The sequence below is a fragment of the Gossypium hirsutum genome, chromosome A12 (genome assembly GCF_007990345.1).
Source record: "Gossypium hirsutum isolate 1008001.06 chromosome A12, Gossypium_hirsutum_v2.1, whole genome shotgun sequence".
Taxonomy (NCBI): domain Eukaryota; kingdom Viridiplantae; phylum Streptophyta; class Magnoliopsida; order Malvales; family Malvaceae; genus Gossypium; species Gossypium hirsutum.
The window spans coordinates 9,086,411-9,093,041 of record NC_053435.1 but is presented as its reverse complement, the minus strand read 5'-3'; the positions used below and the strand labels follow the sequence as shown (position 1 = coordinate 9,093,041).

General features: G+C 36.8%; 1 pseudogene; it reads left to right on the top strand.

Moving 5' to 3' along the window:
- Positions 1 to 1,645: 1,645 nt before the first annotated feature.
- On the top strand, positions 1,646 to 5,340 carry LOC107939230 (coatomer subunit delta-like; annotated as a pseudogene).
- The last annotated feature ends 1,291 nt before the right edge of the window (positions 5,341 to 6,631 follow it).

Sequence of the window (6,631 nt, the reverse complement as noted above, 5' to 3'; positions counted from 1 at the left end):
ACATATGATAGGTACAACCCGAATCCAATATCCACTCATCTGAATGGAACGACGATGATGATGCAACTAGTGATAGTTCAGAGTCACTAGTATCATGCTTTGCAACACAAGCATCTACAGCAGCTTTTCCCTTATTCTTCAGCTTTGGACAATTTTTCTTCCAGTGGCCTTTCTCATGACAAAAAGCACATTCATCTTTCCCGAGTCTGGACTTTGACTTTGATCTCCCCTTTTGAGTTTTCTTCCGAGTGTATGAACGACCTCGGACTACTAAAGCTTCTGTATCTCTGATTGAGTTTTTCTGTTTGTCCTTCTTTCTCTGTTCATAACTGTATAAGGCCGCACAGACTTCGCTCAGAGATATATCACTCCTGCCATGAAGTAGAGTAGTTTCTAGGAACTCAAACTCCTCAGGAAGTGACCCCAACAGCATCAAAGCCAAATATTCATCTTTGAATGTCTCATCCATATTCAGCAAATCAGTGACTAACTGATTAAATTTGGTGATGTGATCATTCATTGTGGTACTTGGGACGTATGTGAAGCGAAACAGTCTTTTCTTCAAGTGGAGCTTATTTTGACTGTTTTTCTTCAAAAAATTTTCTTCAAGTGCCACCCACAACTTATTTGCAGAAGTCTCCTTTGAAAAAGCATACCTCTGCTCTCGAGAAAGGCATGATCGAATTGTGCCACATGCCAACCGATTGATCGCCTTTCAATCTTTCTCCTGTACATCATCTGGTTTTTCTTCATCAATGGCAATGTCTAGACCCTGCTGAAAAAGGGCATCTAGAACCTCACTTTGCCACATACCAAAATGGCCTGTGCCATCAAAGATCTCCACGACCAGTCTTGCATTTGCAATTGTCGGTCTTGTCCACATGGACGATGTTGAAGCTCCTACACCGACCGTTTTCTCCATAATCTTTCAATATATACCTAAGGAAATATTTTCTGATGTGGAAGATCAGTTTAAACTGCAACCACAGAGCATACTACGATTAACCTTCGGCTCTTGATACCACTTGTTGTTCCAATAGGGTCGGAAGCGTGTAAATTATTGTACTAAAAAATCACACAAAGTTCAATTCCCAGGGAAGAGAGGTGGATCACATGGATCTCTTAAATACCAAGTCTTTCCTTAGACAGAATATCCCTTCTATAGTAATTTAATAGCACAATTAAATACTACTATTATACCCTCAAATATTGAAAGAAAAATAGGACAAGAAAGAACACAAGAGATTTAACGAGGTTCGGTAAATTATACCTACGTCCTCGGGCACTAACACCAGATGATAACTTTACTATCTCCAAAGTATTACAAACAAATAGAATTCCTTAAGAATTCTCAAATGGGAGAAGAGAGAAAACTAAGAGAGAAAGATTGGTTGGGATGGTTGAAATGAGAAATGGTTAGGCCTATTTATAGTTGAAGTTCAGGGACTAACTTGCAAATGGCCTAAAAAATTAGGGACCAAAATTGCAATTATCCCTTTCAACTTTAAACAACTTGTCAATTATTTTTTTTCTTTCGGTGTCAATTGCACCTCCCACCATTTTTGACTTTTCAACCCCTTTTTAATTTAACTTATCAACAAATATAACAATCAAATACAAAAGCTATGGAAGAATATTCTTTCTATCAGCAGCTTCCTATTCTGAAATAGCAGGATTAAGGTTCCAATCATCAAGATCAATCACCTGCGCAGTTGTCTTTCCCATGTTTTTAAACAAATGGCATTTCCTTTGTCTCCATCGATATATGATGTATAGGAGCATTTCATGCAGAGTGCTGTTTAACGAAACTCAATGCTTGCCGTTCCTGCTTACGTACCCAATTCTCAACTCTTCCATTAACCCTGCATAACTGAAGAATTCCCTATCATACATCTTCTGTTAATTGTCAATAAAAGGAACCGTGTAATGGTTTTGGAGTAATTGAAGATGAACACTGAACGTTCATCTTATGTTTTCTGCATTGACATGATCCTTCTATTTTGCTTCATTGCCATCTAATAACTGGATCTGTACTTCCATCGTCATTGTTATTTAAACCTCTCTTCTGTGGCTTATTCAAGTTTTCTCCACCATTTCATTTCATCTTTCATATTTTGTTTTGCTCCTGATTTGACCTTTAATTTTTGTCAAGTAGGTTGTACTTGCTGCTTCTATTTTAAGCAAGTCTGGAAAAGGTGAGTTTCATGCTTGATCGTTCTAGTGGTTTTCCTTGTGTCGTGATAATTAAATAGTTGAAGTGCGAAACTTGGGGGCGTCACTCACATTCTTTTGGCTCTTATTTCAGTGCTCGTCTCCAGGCAGTTCGTGGAAATGACTCGTATAAGAATTGAAGGCCTTCTTGCAGCATTTCCCAAGTTGTTGGGCACTGGAAAGCAACACATACTTTGAGACTGAGAATGTGCGGTATGTCTATCAACCAATAGAAGCTCTTTACTTGGTACTTGTAACAAACAAACAGAGCAACATTCTTGAAGATTTGGAGACTCTAAGGCTGCTTTCTAAGCTGTTATGCTTTACCCTCTCGACAATTTCTTTTCTATCCTATTTAAAGCTTTGAACATAATAAATTGTGTAAGATAAGGTGCTTGATTCTATTTATTTCTTTGATCTACCTTGAGTAGTTGCAAGTTGACTTGTTAATGTAGTCGTCTTACCTGTATGTCTTTAGCTTCTCATTCCTTATTACATCTGTATCTCATGAAGTTGTGCCGTTACTTGACGCACTTTTAAATTTTAGCCTTTGTGATGTCCTAGTCTCAGCTATGTAGAACAGAGAGCATTTACTTGATTCCTTATATTTCTCTAGGTACCAGAGTATTCCGTCTCTCTAGATGAGGAGGGTATTGGCAAGACTGCTTTCGAACTGATCTTTGCTTTTGATGAAGTCATCTGTCTTGGGCACAAGGAAAATGTGACTGTTGCACAGGTTAAGCAATACTGTGAAATGGAGAGTCATGAAGAGAAGTTGCACAAGCTGGTATTGCAGAGCAAGATTAATGAAACCAAGGATGTCATGAAGCGTAAAGCTAGTGAGATAGAGAAGAGCAAGGTGTGTTTTTACATGTTCTTGGCCCTTATACTAATCAATCTCTTTTGTTATACACTATTGATTCTTGCTGCGGATTGTGCAGATTGATAAGAATAGAGGTGACAAGGGAGGGTTCATGTCAATGGGCTCTGGAAGAATTGAAACTAGCTTAAGTGAAATTAGCATTCCTAGCAGTGGAAGTGGCTTCGGAAGTGGTTCTGGATTTGGTGGATTAATCAATGAGGTTGATTCCTTCCCGACCAAGTCTAAAGGTTAGTGATATTAGTATGGCACCACAAGCCTTGGATTTTTATTTGTTTCTCAGACACGTTTCATAACTAATGTGTTTGAAAACATTTTCTGGCAACACGTTCACATTATTAGGCCGCCAACCTTCATCTGCAACTGCTCCTCCTAAAGGTTCTGGCATGCAGCTTGGTAAATCACAAAAAACAAACCAGTTCCTGGAATCCCTGAAAGCAGAAGGTGAACTGATAGTTGAAGATGTGAAGCCAAAGGCAGGCCAGGCCAAAGCAGCCATAGCTCCACCTACTGATCCCATTACATTGACCGCTGAGGAGAAACTTAATGTCACACTGAAAAGAGATGGTGGAATGAGCAACTTTGATGTTCAAGGGACTTTGTCACTTCAAATTCTTAATCAGGAAGATGGTCTTATCCAAGTTCAGGTAATCCTTTGGAATTGTGTTTACTCCTCCCCATATTTCAGTCAATCACATAAAGTAATCATGTTGTCCTTAAAGTTCAATATACCTTCCTCTTAATTCATTTCCAGCATAGAATATACCGTTTTTCTTTCATGCTTTATTTTCAGATTGATTCTTTGTCACAGTATCTTTTCAAATTGAATTAACCAGTTTTCATACTTTATTTTCAGATTGAAACTGGGGGTAATCCTGGCATTCTGTTCAAGACGCATCCTAACATGAATAAGGAATTGTTTTCCAACGAGAACATTTTGGGATTGAAGGACCCTAACAGGCCTTTCCCAACTGGTCCAGCTGGGGATGCAGCTGGTGTTGGTCTTTTGAAGTGGAGAATGCAAAGTGCAGATGAGTCAATGGTGCCATTATCCAGTGGGCTTCATATCTACTGATGCTTATTGTTGGTATGCAATCGCTGTTGTTTGCTTTGATGGTTGATTTGATTTTTTTTCTGTGCGTTGCAGTCAACTGTTGGCCTTCAGTTTCTGGAAATGAAACTTATGTGAGCATTGAATATGAAGCTTCAGCCATGTTTGATCTGCAAAATGTTGTGATTTCTATCCCTCTTCCAGCACTTCGGGAGGCACCAAGTATCAGGCAGATTGATGGTGAATGGAGGTAAATAGAAATCATTTGAAGATCTTACTTTAGATGGAAGCAAATTTGTGATGTTTTAACCTCTGAGATTATGGATATATCTACATAAGATGTTTCTAACAAACTTGTGGATATATTTATTATAAAAAAACATAATGTTGTTAATATAAGATGTTAAAAGTTCGAAACAGTTTATATGTTTTGTTTTTTTTAATGTTTACTTGTTTGTGTTGTAGGTTTGACTCCAGGAATTCCATCTTAGAATGGTCAATAGTTCTCATTGATAACTCTAACCGCAGGTCAGTCCAATCTTTTAACTCTACTAAATTTGGTGTGTTGGAGATCTATAATATGGTATTGGTTTATAAGAAGTTTGTTCTGAGCTATTGGCAGTGGGTCAATGGAGTTTGTTGTGCCTCCAGCAGACTCATCAGTGTTCTTCCCCATATCTGTCCGGTTTACAGCCACTAGTACATACAGTGACCTGAAGGTTTGATGAGCTAAAATTGCTGTGTTAAGAATTCTAATTAATATCCAGATTGAGGTGTTAATAGGGAGAATATGATTGGTGCAGGTAGTGAACATTATTCCCCTGAGAGGTGGAGCTCCTCCAAAGTTCTCCCAGAGGACAAATTTGGTAACAGAAAATTACCAAGTGATGTGAATGATAGTGGAAAGTGCTATAAATAATAGGCTGGGATTCACTTTCAGCCAGCAGCTCCTCTTTTTGCATAATTTTACCAACTTCACTTCACGGTGTTGATTTCATAACTGGGTTATACTTTAAAATATCCACATCAGCCTTAGCCCGGACCCTTCTCAGCTGCAACTATATTAAGTCAATCCCTACTTGCATCCGCTCTTACATTGCGTAGCTGGTTTAAAAGTTATTTTTTTAACTACTAAATTAATTTATTATTATTCTTTTAAATTTAGGTATTATTATTTGGACCCAAATTTAAATTGAATAATATTATTGATGAATAAATGAATTTTTTAATGCCCAAATTCAGTTTATTTTACACTTTTTTTTTATATTAATGAACATTCAGATCCATTATTTGCAAAAACAAATTTAAATCGTGGATTAGCATATCCAAATATAATAATCGCATAATTAATATAAATTAATATAATAAATATTCGAAACTTTGTATTGAAAGGAAATATTAGAAACTTAATATTCCTATTTATTATGAATGATAATTATAATATGATATATTTTTAATACAAAAAAAAATTAAAACCTATATTTAAATCCCAAAGCGAAGTCAACAGCGTGATTTTGCTGGTTCACCACACCAGTTTCTGAATCAAGTAAGTTGGGTTTTCTCAGGCAGCACTACAACCTGCAACGAACTTCTTCAACATCATACTTCAGCCTTGATATCTCGTTTCGCAACTAAAATAATTAAAAGTGATTCATTATAATGTCTTTTAAATATTTTATCATTTTTAAATTCTTTTAAAATAATTTTATAAAGTATTTAGTAAAACTTATTTCACTTTTGTATTATTTTTATAAATCATTTTAATTTTTTATATTTTACTAAAAAATATTTCTTAATTAAAATTTAAATATTATATTATTATACCACCTCTACAGGCACCTTTGCCACAGAAGCTCCTCCACCGAGCAGCCTGCCTTTTCCTCATGTAATGTTCACCTATTGTCACTGCCAAAGAAAGAGCCAAGTTAGGGAGCAATAAGGAAGTAAGGGAGATTGAGTGCAGGTAAAGGCTTAAGGATGCACAGGAGGCAAAATATTCCTCCATCCTTTTACGGGCCGGGTATTTATAAAGAGAGAGGTCTCGTGCCTAATAATGCCATGTCACCAACAAATTCAGAACATGGTGGTCGTGCAGTCGGTCAGGTAGTAAGGTTGCCGTGTGTGGGTTGTCGTCAAGTGTGGTACTACTCTAACATTCTTTTTATTGAGATAGTACAAGATTTTTACGTATCGATGGTCCTTCTTAAAGGTGAATAAGTTCTCGCTAAAAGAAGGTGGCTTGGTGGATGAGGTGCCCAAGTGGCTAGTCACCCAATAGTGGCTAGCTAAATGAATCAAGATGGGGTTGTCTGAGTGGTCTTCAAATGAGAAACTAACCAAGTGATGTGAGGCGGAGGGTTATTTGTGGATGCCTTTTAGGTATCCTCTCGTAATGCCACGTGTTCATGTCAGGTAGGAGGTATAACAACTATATAATAGAATGTTTATATATAATTTTGAAATTTTATAAAGTTATTATAAATGAAAAA